Source organism: Ascaphus truei, unplaced genomic scaffold (assembly GCF_040206685.1).
Source record: "Ascaphus truei isolate aAscTru1 unplaced genomic scaffold, aAscTru1.hap1 HAP1_SCAFFOLD_435, whole genome shotgun sequence".
Lineage (NCBI taxonomy): Eukaryota > Metazoa > Chordata > Amphibia > Anura > Ascaphidae > Ascaphus > Ascaphus truei.
In genome coordinates, this window is record NW_027456766.1 from 300,233 (window position 1) to 313,531 (window position 13,299).

At 41.5% G+C, this 13,299-nt stretch overlaps 27 non-coding genes and 5 pseudogenes across 27 annotated transcripts; all 32 read right to left on the bottom strand.

Moving 5' to 3' along the window:
* Nucleotides 1–191: 191 nt before the first annotated feature.
* LOC142484315 (5S ribosomal RNA) lies at nucleotides 192–310 on the bottom strand. Its single transcript, XR_012797809.1, has one exon. It is a non-coding gene; the product is annotated as a 5S ribosomal RNA (ribosomal RNA).
* Nucleotides 311–596: 286 nt separating this feature from the next.
* LOC142484232 (5S ribosomal RNA) lies at nucleotides 597–715 on the bottom strand. The gene has a single exon (XR_012797728.1). It is a non-coding gene; the product is annotated as a 5S ribosomal RNA (ribosomal RNA).
* A 286-nt stretch (nucleotides 716–1,001) lies between these two features.
* On the bottom strand, nucleotides 1,002–1,120 carry LOC142484256 (5S ribosomal RNA). The gene has a single exon (XR_012797751.1). It is a non-coding gene; the product is annotated as a 5S ribosomal RNA (ribosomal RNA).
* Nucleotides 1,121–1,406: 286 nt separating this feature from the next.
* Nucleotides 1,407–1,525, bottom strand: LOC142484492 (5S ribosomal RNA). The gene has a single exon (XR_012797947.1). It is a non-coding gene; the product is annotated as a 5S ribosomal RNA (ribosomal RNA).
* A 286-nt stretch (nucleotides 1,526–1,811) lies between these two features.
* On the bottom strand, nucleotides 1,812–1,930 carry LOC142484309 (5S ribosomal RNA). The gene has a single exon (XR_012797802.1). It is a non-coding gene; the product is annotated as a 5S ribosomal RNA (ribosomal RNA).
* Nucleotides 1,931–2,216: 286 nt separating this feature from the next.
* LOC142484681 (5S ribosomal RNA) lies at nucleotides 2,217–2,335 on the bottom strand. The gene has a single exon (XR_012798130.1). It is a non-coding gene; the product is annotated as a 5S ribosomal RNA (ribosomal RNA).
* A 286-nt stretch (nucleotides 2,336–2,621) lies between these two features.
* Nucleotides 2,622–2,740, bottom strand: LOC142484155 (5S ribosomal RNA). The gene has a single exon (XR_012797655.1). It is a non-coding gene; the product is annotated as a 5S ribosomal RNA (ribosomal RNA).
* A 286-nt stretch (nucleotides 2,741–3,026) lies between these two features.
* On the bottom strand, nucleotides 3,027–3,145 carry LOC142484683 (5S ribosomal RNA). Its single transcript, XR_012798132.1, has one exon. It is a non-coding gene; the product is annotated as a 5S ribosomal RNA (ribosomal RNA).
* A 286-nt stretch (nucleotides 3,146–3,431) lies between these two features.
* On the bottom strand, nucleotides 3,432–3,550 carry LOC142484318 (5S ribosomal RNA). The gene has a single exon (XR_012797811.1). It is a non-coding gene; the product is annotated as a 5S ribosomal RNA (ribosomal RNA).
* Nucleotides 3,551–3,836: 286 nt separating this feature from the next.
* Nucleotides 3,837–3,955, bottom strand: LOC142484341 (5S ribosomal RNA; annotated as a pseudogene).
* A 286-nt stretch (nucleotides 3,956–4,241) lies between these two features.
* Nucleotides 4,242–4,360, bottom strand: LOC142484156 (5S ribosomal RNA). The gene has a single exon (XR_012797656.1). It is a non-coding gene; the product is annotated as a 5S ribosomal RNA (ribosomal RNA).
* Nucleotides 4,361–4,646: 286 nt separating this feature from the next.
* Nucleotides 4,647–4,765, bottom strand: LOC142484494 (5S ribosomal RNA). Its single transcript, XR_012797949.1, has one exon. It is a non-coding gene; the product is annotated as a 5S ribosomal RNA (ribosomal RNA).
* A 684-nt stretch (nucleotides 4,766–5,449) lies between these two features.
* LOC142484235 (5S ribosomal RNA) lies at nucleotides 5,450–5,568 on the bottom strand. Its single transcript, XR_012797731.1, has one exon. It is a non-coding gene; the product is annotated as a 5S ribosomal RNA (ribosomal RNA).
* Nucleotides 5,569–5,854: 286 nt separating this feature from the next.
* On the bottom strand, nucleotides 5,855–5,973 carry LOC142484495 (5S ribosomal RNA). The gene has a single exon (XR_012797950.1). It is a non-coding gene; the product is annotated as a 5S ribosomal RNA (ribosomal RNA).
* Nucleotides 5,974–6,259: 286 nt separating this feature from the next.
* Nucleotides 6,260–6,378, bottom strand: LOC142484555 (5S ribosomal RNA). Its single transcript, XR_012798009.1, has one exon. It is a non-coding gene; the product is annotated as a 5S ribosomal RNA (ribosomal RNA).
* Nucleotides 6,379–6,664: 286 nt separating this feature from the next.
* Nucleotides 6,665–6,783, bottom strand: LOC142484496 (5S ribosomal RNA). Its single transcript, XR_012797951.1, has one exon. It is a non-coding gene; the product is annotated as a 5S ribosomal RNA (ribosomal RNA).
* A 286-nt stretch (nucleotides 6,784–7,069) lies between these two features.
* On the bottom strand, nucleotides 7,070–7,188 carry LOC142484214 (5S ribosomal RNA). Its single transcript, XR_012797711.1, has one exon. It is a non-coding gene; the product is annotated as a 5S ribosomal RNA (ribosomal RNA).
* Nucleotides 7,189–7,474: 286 nt separating this feature from the next.
* On the bottom strand, nucleotides 7,475–7,593 carry LOC142484182 (5S ribosomal RNA). The gene has a single exon (XR_012797680.1). It is a non-coding gene; the product is annotated as a 5S ribosomal RNA (ribosomal RNA).
* A 286-nt stretch (nucleotides 7,594–7,879) lies between these two features.
* Nucleotides 7,880–7,998, bottom strand: LOC142484329 (5S ribosomal RNA; annotated as a pseudogene).
* A 286-nt stretch (nucleotides 7,999–8,284) lies between these two features.
* LOC142484691 (5S ribosomal RNA) lies at nucleotides 8,285–8,403 on the bottom strand. The gene has a single exon (XR_012798140.1). It is a non-coding gene; the product is annotated as a 5S ribosomal RNA (ribosomal RNA).
* A 286-nt stretch (nucleotides 8,404–8,689) lies between these two features.
* On the bottom strand, nucleotides 8,690–8,808 carry LOC142484606 (5S ribosomal RNA). Its single transcript, XR_012798058.1, has one exon. It is a non-coding gene; the product is annotated as a 5S ribosomal RNA (ribosomal RNA).
* A 286-nt stretch (nucleotides 8,809–9,094) lies between these two features.
* Nucleotides 9,095–9,213, bottom strand: LOC142484346 (5S ribosomal RNA; annotated as a pseudogene).
* Nucleotides 9,214–9,484: 271 nt separating this feature from the next.
* Nucleotides 9,485–9,603, bottom strand: LOC142484671 (5S ribosomal RNA). Its single transcript, XR_012798120.1, has one exon. It is a non-coding gene; the product is annotated as a 5S ribosomal RNA (ribosomal RNA).
* Nucleotides 9,604–9,889: 286 nt separating this feature from the next.
* Nucleotides 9,890–10,008, bottom strand: LOC142484343 (5S ribosomal RNA; annotated as a pseudogene).
* A 286-nt stretch (nucleotides 10,009–10,294) lies between these two features.
* On the bottom strand, nucleotides 10,295–10,413 carry LOC142484673 (5S ribosomal RNA). Its single transcript, XR_012798122.1, has one exon. It is a non-coding gene; the product is annotated as a 5S ribosomal RNA (ribosomal RNA).
* Nucleotides 10,414–10,699: 286 nt separating this feature from the next.
* Nucleotides 10,700–10,823, bottom strand: LOC142484353 (5S ribosomal RNA; annotated as a pseudogene).
* A 286-nt stretch (nucleotides 10,824–11,109) lies between these two features.
* LOC142484251 (5S ribosomal RNA) lies at nucleotides 11,110–11,228 on the bottom strand. The gene has a single exon (XR_012797746.1). It is a non-coding gene; the product is annotated as a 5S ribosomal RNA (ribosomal RNA).
* A 286-nt stretch (nucleotides 11,229–11,514) lies between these two features.
* LOC142484301 (5S ribosomal RNA) lies at nucleotides 11,515–11,633 on the bottom strand. The gene has a single exon (XR_012797795.1). It is a non-coding gene; the product is annotated as a 5S ribosomal RNA (ribosomal RNA).
* A 286-nt stretch (nucleotides 11,634–11,919) lies between these two features.
* On the bottom strand, nucleotides 11,920–12,038 carry LOC142484497 (5S ribosomal RNA). The gene has a single exon (XR_012797952.1). It is a non-coding gene; the product is annotated as a 5S ribosomal RNA (ribosomal RNA).
* Nucleotides 12,039–12,324: 286 nt separating this feature from the next.
* LOC142484434 (5S ribosomal RNA) lies at nucleotides 12,325–12,443 on the bottom strand. The gene has a single exon (XR_012797891.1). It is a non-coding gene; the product is annotated as a 5S ribosomal RNA (ribosomal RNA).
* A 286-nt stretch (nucleotides 12,444–12,729) lies between these two features.
* Nucleotides 12,730–12,848, bottom strand: LOC142484159 (5S ribosomal RNA). Its single transcript, XR_012797658.1, has one exon. It is a non-coding gene; the product is annotated as a 5S ribosomal RNA (ribosomal RNA).
* Nucleotides 12,849–13,140: 292 nt separating this feature from the next.
* LOC142484215 (5S ribosomal RNA) lies at nucleotides 13,141–13,259 on the bottom strand. The gene has a single exon (XR_012797712.1). It is a non-coding gene; the product is annotated as a 5S ribosomal RNA (ribosomal RNA).
* Between the last annotated feature and the right edge of the window lie 40 nt (nucleotides 13,260–13,299).

Sequence of the window (13,299 nt, forward strand, 5' to 3'; positions counted from 1 at the left end):
CTCAAATGTACTATAGACGGAATTCTTGATGTCAGAATTCTATTTTGGAAGGTTGCATTGTGTTGAACTTTCAGAGGAAAAAACGATATATTTCTTTGCCACTGCGGGAAAAAAGTAGTAAAAAATGAAACATTTTCATTTGCTGCAAGGAATGCCATGTATATTTTCATTAGGGAAGCGAAAAATAAAAACACCCACAGCACCTGGTATTCCCAGGCAGTCTCCCAACCCTGTACTAATCAAGCCTCACCCTGCTTAGCTTCCGAGATCTGACGGGATCGGGCGCTTTCAAGGTAGCATGGCCATAGGTGGAGATTGCTGTCTCATGATATCCTCTCATTCTTAAATCCATGAGCCTATATCTTGCTCCATGCATTCACAGAGACTGATAAAATGACAGGTGCACTCAAATGTACTATAGACGGAATTCTTGATGTCAGAATTCTATTTTGGAAGGTTGCATTGTGTTGAACTTTCAGAGGAAAAAACGATATATTTCTTTGCCACTGCGGGAAAAAAGTAGTAAAAAATGAAACATTTTCATTTGCTGCAAGGAATGCCATGTATATTTTCATTAGGGAAGCGAAAAATAAAAACACCCACAGCACCTGGTATTCCCAGGCAGTCTCCCAACACAGTACTAATCAAGCCTCACCCTGCTTAGCTTCCGAGATCTGACAGGATCGGGCGCTTTCAAGGTAGTATGGCCGTAGGTGGAGATTGCTGTCTCATGATATCCTCTCATTCTTAAATCCATGAGCCTATATCTTGCTCCATGCATACACAGAGACTGAGAAAATGACAGGTGCACTCAAATGTACTATAGACGGAATTCTTGATGTCAGAATTCTATTTTGGAAGGTTGCATTGTGTTGAACTTTCAGAGGAAAAAACGATATATTTCTTTGCCACTGCGGGAAAAAAGTAGTAAAAAATGAAACATTTTCATTTGCTGCAAGGAATGCCATGTATATTTTCATTAGGGAAGCGAAAAATAAAAACACCCACAGCACCTGGTATTCCCAGGCAGTCTCCCAACCCAGTACTAATCAAGCCTCACCCTGCTTAGCTTCCGAGATCTGACAGGATCGGGCGCTTTCAAGGTAGTATGGCCATAGGTGGAGATTGCTGTCTCATGATATCCTCTCATTCTTAAATCCATGAGCCTATATCTTGCTCCATGCATTCACAGAGACTGAGAAAATGACAGGTGCACTCAAATGTACTATAGACGGAATTCTTGATGTCAGAATTCTATTTTGGAAGGTTGCATTGTGTTGAACTTTCAGAGGAAAAAACGATATATTTCTTTGCCACTGCGGGAAAAAAGTAGTAAAAAATGAAACATTTTCATTTGCTGCAAGGAATGCCATGTATATTTTCATTAGGGAAGCGAAAAATAAAAACACCCACAGCACCTGGTATTCCCAGGCAGTCTCCCAACACAGTACTAATCAAGCCTCACCCTGCTTAGCTTCCGAGATCTGACGGGATCGGGCGCTTTCAAGGTAGTATGGCCGTAGGTGGAGATTGCTGTCTCATGATATCCTCTCATTCTTAAATCCATGAGCCTATATCTTGCTCCATGCATACACAGAAACTGAGAAAATGACAGGTGCACTCAAATGTACTATAGACGGAATTCTTGATGTCAGAATTCTATTTTGGAAGGTTGCATTGTGTTGAACTTTCTGAGGAAAAAACGATATATTTCTTTGCCACTGCGGGAAAAAAGTAGTAAAAAATGAAACATTTTCATTTGCTGCAAGGAATGCCATGTATATTTTCATTAGGGAAGCGAAAAATAAAAACATCCACAGCACCTGGTATTCCCAGGCAGTTTCCCAACACAGTACTTATCAAGCCTCACCCTGCTTAGCTTCCGAGATCTGACGGGATCGGGCGCTTTCAAGGTAGTATGGCCGTAGGTGGAGATTGCTGTCTCATGATATCCTCTCATTCTTAAATCCATGAGCCTATATCTTGCTCCATGCATACACAGAGACTGAGAAAATGACAGGTGCACTCAAATGTACTATAGACGGAATTCTTGATGTCAGAATTCTATTTTGGAAGGTTGCATTGTGTTGAACTTTCAGAGGAAAAAACGATATATTTCTTTGCCACTGCGGGGAAAAAGTAGTAAAAAATGAAACATTTTCATTTGCTGCAAGGAATGCCATGTATATTTTCATTAGGGAAGCGAAAAATAAAAACACCCACAGCACCTGGTATTCCCAGGCAGTCTCCCAACACAGTACTAATCAAGCCTCACCCTGCTTAGCTTCCGAGATCTGACGGGATCGGGCGCTTTCAAGGTAGTATGGCCATAGGTGGAGATTGTTGTCTCATGATATCCTCTCATTCTTAAATCCTTGAGCCTATATCTTGCTCCATGCATACACAGAGACTGAGAAAATGACAGGTGCACTCAAATGTACTATAGACGGAATTCTTGATGTCAGAATTCTATTTTGGAAGGTTGCATTGTGTTGAACTTTCAGAGGAAAAAACGATATATTTCTTTGCCACTGCGGGAAAAAAGTAGTAAAAAATGAAACATTTTCATTTGTTGCAAGGAATGCCATGTATATTTTCATTAGGGAAGCGAAAAATAAAAACACCCACAGCACCTGGTATTCCCAGGCAGTCTCCCAACCCAATACTAATCAAGCCTCACCCTGCTTAGCTTCCGAGATCTGACGGGATCGGGCGCTTTCAAGGTAGTATGGCCGTAGGTGGAGATTGCTGTCTCATGATATCCTATCATTCTTAAATCCATGAGCCTATATCTTGCTCCATGCATACACAGAGACTGAGAAAATGACAGGTGCACTCAAATGTACTATAGACGGAATTCTTGATGTCAGAATTCTATTTTGGAAGGTTGCATTGTGTTGAACTTTCTGAGGAAAAAACGATATATTTCTTTGCCACTGCGGGAAAAAAGTAGTAAAAAATGAAACATTTTCATTTGCTGCAAGGAATGCCATGTATATTTTCATTAGGGAAGCGAAAAATAAAAACACCCACAGCACCTGGTATTCCCAGGCAGTCTCCCAACACAGTACTAATCAAGCCTCACCCTGTTTAGCTTCCGAGATCTGACGGGATCGGGCGCTTTCAAGGTAGTATGGCCGTAGGTGGAGATTGCTGTCTCATGATATCCTCTCATTCTTAAATCCATGAGCCTATATCTTGCTCCATGCATACACAGAGACTGAGAAAATGACAGGTGCACTCAAATGTACTATAGACGGAATTCTTGATGTCAGAATTCTATTTTGGAAGGTTGCATTGTGTTGTACTTTCAGAGGAAAAAACGATATATTTCTTTGCCACTGCGGGAAAAAAGTAGTAAAAAATGAAACATTTTCATTTGCTGCAAGGAATGCCATGTATATTTTCATTAGGGAAGCGAAAAATAAAAACACCCACAGCACCTGGTATTCCCAGGCAGTCTCCCAACACAGTACTAATCAAGCCTCACCCTGCTTAGCTTCCGAGATCTGACGGGATCGGGCGCTTTCAAGGTAGTATGGCCGTACTTGGAGATTGTTGTCTCATGATATCCTCTCATTCTTAAATCCTTGAGCCTATATCTTGCTCCATGCATACACAGAGACTGAGAAAATGACAGGTGCACTCAAATGTACTATAGACGTAATTCTTGATGTCAGAATTCTATTTTGGAAGGTTGCATTGTGTTGAACTTTCTGAGGAAAAATCGATATATTTCTTTGCCACTGCGGGAAAAAAGTAGTAAAAAATGAAACATTTTCATTTGCTGCAAGGAATGCCATGTATATTTTCATTAGGGAAGCGAAAAATAAAAACATCCACAGCACCTGGTATTCCCAGGCAGTTTCCCAACACTGTACTTATCAAGCCTCACCCTGCTTAGCTTCCGAGATCTGACGGGATCGGGCGCTTTCAAGGTAGTATGGCCGTAGGTGGAGATTGCTGTCTCATGATATCCTCTCATTCTTAAATCCATGAGCCTATATCTTGCTCCATGCATACACAGAGACTGAGAAAATGACAGGTGCACTCAAATGTACTATAGACGGAATTCTTGATGTCAGAATTCTATTTTGGAAGGTTGCATTGTGTTGAACTTTCAGAGGAAAAAACGATATATTTCTTTGCCACTGCGGGAAAAAAGTAGTAAAAAATGAAACATTTTCATTTGTTGCAAGGAATGCCATGTATATTTTCATTAGGGAAGCGAAAAATAAAAACACCCACAGCACCTGGTATTCCCAGGCAGTCTCCCAACCCAATACTAATCAAGCCTCACCCTGCTTAGCTTCCGAGATCTGACGGGATCGGGCGCTTTCAAGGTAGTATGGCCGTAGGTGGAGATTGCTGTCTCATGATATCCTCTCATTCTTAAATCCATGAGCCTATATCTTGCTCCATGCATACACAGAGACTGAGAAAATGACAGGTGCACTCAAATGTACTATAGACGGAATTCTTGATGTCAGAATTCTATTTTGGAAGGTTGCATTGTGTTGAACTTTCTGAGGAAAAAACGATATATTTCTTTGCCACTGCGGGAAAAAAGTAGTAAAAAATGAAACATTTTCATTTGCTGCAAGGAATGCCATGTATATTTTCATTAGGGAAGCGAAAAATAAAAACACCCACAGCACCTGGTATTCCCAGGCAGTCTCCCAACACAGTACTAATCAAGCCTCACCCTGCTTAGCTTCCGAGATCTGACGGGATCGGGCGCTTTCAAGGTAGTATGGCCGTAGGTGGAGATTGCTGTCTCATGATATCCTCTCATTCTTAAATCCTTGAGCCTATATCTTGCTCCATGCATACACTGGCGACACACTTTATTCGAGCAAGGCTAGTCCCACGAATTCGGGTATACCCGGGTGTATTGAGGTTTGTGACTGTTTTCTGCCCGAGTGCATTGGGTTATTTTCAGGCAGGGATTGAAGCATTTTATTCCCGCTGGCTGCAATACTGCACAGTATATATATATATACTGCATTACAATTCATGAATTTATGCCATCTGGTAGACACGCGAAGCATTGCAGCCTATTAAATCCTAATCATTATCATTTAACAGATCAGCCGCCCGTCAGCCAGGCATGAACCCAGGCTGGGAAGGCAAACGCAACGGGGCTTGTCAGAGGTGAGGAGCGGCGCATTCCAGGTATCTGCCAGGTACATACTGGGTATTTGCTCGAATAAAGTGTGTCGGTGCAGTACACAGAGACTGAGAAAATGACAGGTGCACTCAAATGTACTATAGACGGAATTCTTGATGTCAGAATTCTATTTTGGAAGGTTGCATTGTGTTGTACTTTCAGAGGAAAAAACAATATATTTCTTTGCCACTGCGGGAAAAAAGTAGTAAAAAATGAAACATTTTCATTTGCTGCAAGGAATGCCATGTATTTTTTCATTAGGGAAGCGAAAAATAAAAACACCCACAGCACCTGGTATACCCAGGCAGTCTCCCAACACAGTACTAATCAAGCCTCACCCTGCTTAGCTTCCGAGATCTGACGGGATCGGGCGCTTTCAAGGTAGTATGGCCGTAGGTGGAGATTGTTGTCTCATGATATCCTCTCATTCTTAAATCCTTGAGCCTATATCTTGCTCCATGCATACACAGAGACTGAGAAAATGACAGGTGCACTCAAATGTACTATAGACGGAATTCTTGATGTCAGAATTCTATTTTGGAAGGTTGCATTGTGTTGAACTTTCAGAGGAAAAATCGATATATTTCTTTGCCACTGCGGGAAAAAAGTAGTAAAAAATGAAACATTTTCATTTGCTGCAAGGAATGCCATGTATATTTTCATTAGGGAAGCGAAAAATAAAAACACCCACAGCACCTGGTATTCCCAGGCAGTCTCCCAACACAGTACTAATCAAGCCTCACCCTGCTTAGCTTCCGAGATCTGACGGGATCGGGCGCTTTCAAGGTAGTATGGCCGTAGGTGGAGATTGTTGTCTCATGATATCCTCTCATTCTTAAATCCTTGAGCCTATATCTTGCTCCATGCATACACAGAGACTGAGAAAATGACAGGTGCACTCAAATGTACTATAGACGGAATTCTTGATGTCAGAATTCTATTTTGGAAGGTTGCATTGTGTTGAACTTTCAGAGGAAAAATCGATATATTTCTTTGCCACTGCGGGAAAAAAGTAGTAAAAAATGAAACATTTTCATTTGCTGCAAGGAATGCCATGTATATTTTCATTAGGGAAGCGAAAAATAAAAACACCCACAGCACCTGGTATTCCCAGGCAGTCTCCCAACCCAGTACTAATCAAGCCTCACCCTGCTTAGCTTCCGAGATCTGACGGGATCGGGTGCTTTCAAGGTAGTATGGCCGTAGGTGGAGATTGCTGTCTCATGATATCCTCTCATTCTTAAATCCATGAGCCTATATCTTGCTCCATGCATACACAGAGACTGAGAAAATGACAGGTGCACTCAAATGTACTATAGACGGAATTCTTGATGTCAGAATTCTATTTTGGAAGGTTGCATTGTGTTGAACTTTCTGAGGAAAAAACGATATATTTCTTTGCCACTGCGGGAAAAAAGTAGTAAAAAATGAAACATTTTCATTTGCTGCAAGGAATGCCATGTATATTTTCATTAGGGAAGCGAAAAATAAAAACACCCACAGCACCTGGTATTCCCAGGCAGTCTCCCAACACAGTACTAATCAAGCCTCACCCTGCTTAGCTTCCGAGATCTGACGGGATCGGGCGCTTTCAAGGTAGTATGGCCGTAGGTGGAGATTGCTGTCTCATGATATCCTCTCATTCTTAAATCCATGAGCCTATATGTTGCTCCATGCATACACAGAGACTGAGAAAATGACAGGTGCACTCAAATGTACTATAGACGGAATTCTTGATGTCAGAATTCTATTTTGGAAGGTTGCATTGTGTTGAACTTTCAGAGGAAAAAACGATATATTTCTTTGCCACTGCGGGAAAAAAGTAGTAAAAAATGAAACATTTTCATTTGCTGCAAGGAATGCCATGTATATTTTCATTAGGGAAGCGAAAAATAAAAATACCCACAGAACCTGGTATTCCCAGGCAGTCTCCCAACACAGTACTAATCAAGCCTCACCCTGCTTAGCTTCCGAGATCTGACGGGATCGGGCGCTTTCAAGGTAGTATGGCCGTAGGTGGAGATTGCTGTCTCATGATATCCTCTCATTCTTAAATCCTTGAGCCTATATCTTGCTCCATGCATACACAGAGACTGAGAAAATGACAGGTGCACTCAAATGTACTATAGACGGAATTCTTGATGTCAGAATTCTATTTTGGAAGGTTGCATTGTGTTGAACTTTCAGAGGAAAAAACGATATATTTCTTTGCCACTGCGGGAAAAAAGTAGTAAAAAATGAAACATTTTCATTTGCTGCAAGGAATGCCATGTATATTTTCATTAGGGAAGCGAAAAATAAAAACACCCACAGCACCTGGTATTCCCAGGCAGTCTCCCAACCCAGTACTAATCAAGCCTCACCCTGCTTAGCTTCCGAGATCTGACAGGATCGGGCGCTTTCAAGGTAGTATGGCCGTAGGTGGAGATTGCTGTCTCATGATATCCTCTCATTCTTAAATCCATGAGCCTATATCTTGCTCCATGCATACACAGAGACTGAGAAAATGTCAGGTGCACTCAAATGTACTATAGACGGAATTCTTGATGTCAGAATTCTATTTTGGAAGGTTGCATTGTGTTGAACTTTCTGAGGAAAAAACGATATATTTCTTTGCCACTGCGGGAAAAAAGTAGTAAAAAATGAAACATTTTCATTTGCTGCAAGGAATGCCATGTATATTTTCATTAGGGAAGCGAAAAATAAAAACACCCACAGCACCTGGTATTCCCAGGCAGTCTCCCAACACAGTACTAATCAAGCTTCACCCTGCTTAGCTTCCGAGATCTGACGGGATCGGGCGCTTTCAAGAAAGTATGGCCGTAGGTGGAGATTGCTGTCTCATGATATCCTCTCATTCTTAAATCCATGAGTCTATATCTTGCTCCATGCATACACAGAGACTGAGAAAATGACAGGTGTACTCAAATGTACTATAGACGGAATTCTTGATGTCAGAATTCTATTTTGGAAGGTTGCATTGTGTTGAACTTTCAGAGGAAAAAACGATATATTTCTTTGCCACTGCGGGAAAAAAGTAGTAAAAAATGAAACATTTTCATTAGCTGCAAGGAATGCCATGTATATTTTCATTAGGGAAGCGAAAAATAAAAACACCCACAGCACCTGGTATTCCCAGGCAGTCTCCCAACCCAGTACTAATCAAGCCTCACCCTGCTTAGCTTCCGAGATCTCACGGGATCGGGCGCTTTCAAGGTAGTATGGCCGTAGGTGGTGATTGCTGTCTCATGATATCCTCTCATTCTTAAATCCATGAGCCTATATCTTGCTCCATGCATACACAGAGACTGAGAAAATGACAGGTGCACTCAAATGTACTATAGACGGAATTCTTGATGTCAGAATTCTATTTTGGAAGGTTGCATTATGTTGAACTTTCTGAGGAAAAAACGATATATTTCTTTGCCACTGCGGGAAAAAAGTAGCAAGAAATGAAACATTTTCATTTGCTGCGAGGAATGCCATGTATATTTTCATTAGGGAAGCGAAAAATAAAAACCCCTACAGCACCTGGTATTCCCAGGCAGTCTCCCAACCCAGTACTAATCAAGCCTCACCCTGCTTAGCTTCCGAGATCTGACGGGATCGGGCGCTTTCAAGGTAGTATGGCCGTAGGTGGAGATTGCTGTCTCATGATATCCTCTCATTCTTAAATCCATGAGCCTATATCTTGCTCCATGCATACACAGAGACTGAGAAAATGACAGGTGCACTCAAATGTACTATAGACGGAATTCTTGATGTCAGAATTCTATTTTGGAAGGTTGCATTGTGTTGAACTTTCTGAGGAAAAAACGATATATTTCTTTGCCACTGCGGGAAAAAAGTAGTAAAAAATGAAACATTTTCATTTGCTGCAAGGAATGCCATGTATATTTTCATTAGGGAAGCGAAAAATAAAAACACCCACAGCACCTGGTATTCCCAGGCAGTCTCCCAACCCAGTACTAATCAAGCCTCACCCTGCTTAGCTTCCGAGATCTGACGGGATCGGGCGCTTTCAAGGTAGTATGGCCGTCTCATGATATCCTCTCATTCTTAAATCCATGAGCCAATATCTTGCTCCATGCATACACAGAGACTGAGAAAATGACAGGTGTACTCAAATGTACTATAGACGGAATTCTTGATGTCAGAATTCTATTTTGGAAGGTTGCATTGTGTTGAACTTTCTGAGGAAAAAACGATATATTTCTTTGCCACTGCGGAAAAAAAAGTAGTAAAAAATGAAACATTTTCATTTGCTGCAAGGAATGCCATGTATATTTTCATTAGGGAAGCGAAAAATAAAAACACCCACAGCACCTGGTATTCCCAGGCAGTCTCCCAACCCAGTACTAATCAAGCCTCACCCTGCTTAGCTTCCGAGATCTGACGGGATCGGGCACTTTCAAGGTAGTATGGCCGTAGGTGGAGATTGCTGTCTCATGATATCCTCTCATTCTTAAATCCATGAGCCTATATCTTGCTCCATGCATACACAGAGACTGAGAAAATGACAGGTGCACTCAAATGTACTATAGACGGAATTCTTGATGTCAGAATTCTATTTTGGAAGGTTGCATTGTGTTGAACTTTCAGAGGAAAAAACGATAGATTTCTTTGCCACTGCGGGAAAAAAGTAGTAAAAAATGAAACATTTTCATTTGCTGCAAGGAATGCCATGTATATTTTCATTAGGGAAGCGAAAAATAAAAACACCCACAGCACCTGGTATTCCCAGGCAGTCTCCCAACACAGTACTAATCAAGCCTCACCCTGCTTAGCTTACGAGATCTGACGGGATCGGGCGCTTTGAAGGTAGTATGGCCGTAGGCGGAGATCGCTGTCTCATGATATCCTCTCATTCTTAAATCCATGAGCCTATATCTTGCTCCATGCATACACAGAGACTGAGAAAATGAAAGGTGCACTCAAATGTACTATAGACGGAATTCTTGATGTCAGAATTCTATTTTGGAAGGTTGCATTGTGTTGAACTTTCAGAGGAAAAAACGATATATTTCTTTGCCACTGCGGGAAAAAAGTAGTAAAAATTGAAACATTTTCATTTGCTGCAAGGAATGCCATGTATATTTTCATTAGGGAAGCGAAAAATAAAAACACCCACAGCACCTGGTATTCCCAGGCAGTCTCCCAACCCAGTACTAATCAAGCCTCACCCTGCTTAGCTTCCGAGATCTGACGGGATCGGGCACTTTCAAGGTAGTATGGCCGTAGGTGGAGATTGCTGTCTCATGATATCCTCTCATTCTTAAATCCATGAGCCTATATCTTGCTCCATGCATACACAGAGACTGAGAAAATGACAGGTGCACTCAAATGTACTATAGACGGAATTCTTGATGTCAGAATTCTATTTTGGAAGGTTGCATTGTGTTGAACTTTCAGAGGAAAAAACGATATATTTCTTTGCCACTGCGGGAAAAAAGTAGTAAAAAATGAAACATTTTCATTTGCTACAAGGAATGCCATGTATATTTTCATTAGGGAAGCGAAAAATAAAAACACCCACAGCACCTGGTATTCCCAGGCAGTCTCCCAACCCAGTACTAATCAAGCCTCACCCTGCTTACAGTAGCTTCCGAGATCTGACGGGATCGGGCGCTTTCAAGGTAGTATGGCCGTAGGTGGAGATTGCTGTCTCATGATATCCTCTCATTCTTAAATCCATGAGCCTATATCTTGCTCCATGCATACACAGAGACTGAGAAAATGACAGGTGCACTCAAATGTACTATAGACGGAATTCTTGATGTCAGAATTCTATTTTGGAAGGTTTCATTGTGTTGAACTTTCTGAGGAAAAAACGATATATTGCTTTGCCACTGCGGGAAAAAAGTAGTAAAAAATGAAACATTTTCATTTGCTGCAAGGAATGCCATGTATATTTTCATTAGGGAAGCGAAAAATAAAAACACCCACAGCACCTGGTATTCCCAGGCAGTCTCCCAACCCATTACTAATCAAGCCTCACCCTGCTTAGCTTCCGAGATCTGACGGGATCGGGCGCTTTCAAGGTAGTATGGCTGTAGGTGGAGATTGCTGTCTCATGATATCCTCTCATTCTTAAATCCATGAGCCTATATCTTGCTCCATGCATACACAGAGACTGAGAAAATGACAGGTGCACTCAAATGTACTATAGACGGAATTCTTGATGTCAGAATTCTATTTTGGAAGGTTGCATTGTGTTGAACTTTCTGAGGAAAAAACAATATATTTCTTTGCCACTGCGGGAAAAAAGTAGTAAAAAATGAAACATTTTCATTTGCTGCAAGGAATGCCATGTATATTTTCATTAGGGAAGCGAAAAATAAAAACACCCACAGCACCTGGTATTCCCAGGCAGTCTCCCAATCCAGTACTAATCAAGCCTCACCCTGCTTAGCTTCCGAGATCTGACGGGATCGGGCGCTTTCAAGGTAGCGTGGCCGTAGGTGGAGATTGCTGTCTCATGATATCCTCTCATTCTTAAATCCATGAGCCTATATCTTGCTCCATGCATACACAGAGACTGAGAAAATGACAGGTGCACTCAAATGTACTATAGACGGAATTCTTGATGTCAGAATTCTATTTTGGAAGGTTGCATTGTGTTGAACTTTCAGAGGAAAAAACGATATATTTCTTTGCCACTGCGGGAAAAAAGTAGTAAAAAATGAAACATTTTCATTTGCTGCAAGGAATGCCATGTATATTTTCATTAGGGAAGCGAAAAATAAAAACACCCACAGCACCTGGTATTCCCAGGCAGTCTCCCAACACAGTACTAATCAAGCCTCACCCTGCTTAGCTTCCGAGATCTGACGGGATCGGGCGCTTTCAAGGTAGTATGGCCGTAGGTGGAGATTGCTGTCTCATGATATCCTCTCATTCTTAAATCCATGAGCCTATATCTTGCTCCATGCATACACAGAGACTGAGAAAATGACAGGTGCACTCAAATGTACTATAGACGGAATTCTTGATGTCAGAATTCTATTTTGGAAGGTTGCATTGTGTTGAACTTTCAGAGGAAAAAACGATATATTTCTTTGCCACTGCGGGAAAAAAGTAGTAAAAAATGAAACATTTTCATTTGCTGCAAGGAATGCCATGTATATTTTCATTAGGGAAGCGAAAAATAAAAACACCCACAGCACCTGGTATTCCCAGGCAGTCTCCCAACCCAGTACTAATCAAGCCTCACCCTGCTTAGCTTCCGAGATCTGACGGGATCGGGCGCTTTCAAGGTAGTATGGCCGTAGGTGGAGATTGCTGTCTCATGATATCCTCTCATTCTTAAATCCATGAGCCTATATCTTGCTCCATGCATACACAGAGACTGAGAAAATGACAGGTGCACTCAAATGTACTATAGACGGAATTCTTGATGTCAGAATTCTATTTTGGAAGGTTGCATTGTGTTGAACTTTCAGAGGAAAAAACGATATATTTCTTTGCCACTGCGGGAAAAAAGTAGTAAAAAATGAAACATTTTCATTTGCTGCAAGGAATGCCATGTATATTTTCATTAGGGAAGCGAAAAATAAAAACACCCACAGCACCTGGTATTCCCAGGCAGTCTCCCAAAACAGTACTAATCAAGCCTCACCCTGCTTAGCTTCCGAGATCTGACGGGATCGGGCGCTTTCAAGGTAGTATGGCCGTAGGTGGAGATTGCTGTCTCATGATATCCTCTCATTCTTAAATCCATGAGCCTATACAGTATGTTGCTCCATGCATACACAGAGACTGAGAAAATGACAGGTGCACTCAAATGTACTATAGACGGAATTCTTGATGTCAGAATTCTATTTTGGAAGGTTGCATTGTGTTGAACTTTCAGAGGAAAAAACGATATATTTCTTTGCCACTGCGGGAAAAAAGTAGTAAAAAATGAAACATTTTTTATTTGCTGCAAGGAATGCCATGTATATTTTCATTAGGGAAGCGAAAAATAAAAATACCCACAGAACCTGGTATTCCCAGGCAGTCTCCCAACACAGTACTAATCAAGCCTCACCCTGCTTAGCTTCCGAGATCTGACGGGATCGGGCGCTTTCAAGGTAGTATGGCCGTAGGTGGAGATTGTTGTCTCATGATATCCTCTCATTCTTAAATCC